This window comes from Propithecus coquereli, unplaced genomic scaffold (assembly GCF_000956105.1).
Source record: "Propithecus coquereli isolate 6110/MARCELLA unplaced genomic scaffold, Pcoq_1.0 Scaffold5041, whole genome shotgun sequence".
In the NCBI taxonomy this organism is placed as follows: Eukaryota; Metazoa; Chordata; class Mammalia; order Primates; family Indriidae; genus Propithecus; species Propithecus coquereli.
In genome coordinates this window covers 1,108-1,814 of record NW_012150888.1, presented here as the reverse complement: position 1 = coordinate 1,814, position 707 = coordinate 1,108, and positions in this window count along the sequence as shown.

Genomic DNA, 707 nt, shown 5'->3' with positions numbered 1-707 from the left:
TCTTTTAAAGAAAAAAAAAAAATTTTTTTTTTAAGTTTGTAACCCTAAACATTAATTCTACACCAAATCCAATTATCAGTTAACATTTTTCAACTTCCAAAGATACAGCTTACCTGATCCAGAATGAAATTTCTCTTCTTTCGGGCAGCAATCTCAATAAACTTTCCAAGACACTGTGGGGCTCTCTGCAACAATGTGTTCAGTTTTCCAGTATCTGCCATTTGCTTCTTAAAACCTGCCACCTATATTTTCAAAAGTTAAAAATTTTCCTTTAAATTTGTGAATCTCAAGTTTTAAGACTTTAATACCAGCCTAGATCTATATGAAAAGCAGGCAATTATAATTTACTATCTTCATCTATTATTGCTATAGAAAAAAGGTCACTTAATCATGTAAAAAGACCCTATGCTATTCAATCCTATTTAGCCACAAGATGCTCAAGAGTTCACACACAAAAAAAAAAATCCACAGAAAAAACACAAGCCTAGCCACTGGAAGGCAGTTTACCTTACACATAAAGAGCTTAAGTAAAATAATTCTTAATTAAGTCCACACACCTACCTTTAAGATATTATATTAACAAAATGGATAGTAATAATGGGCAAGAGTTACTTACCTAGAATACCTCCTGGTATATTTTAAATTTTGCTGAGATCAGGCCCTGAACATTTTACTTACCATCATTTTATCCATAATGGTATTTGTTC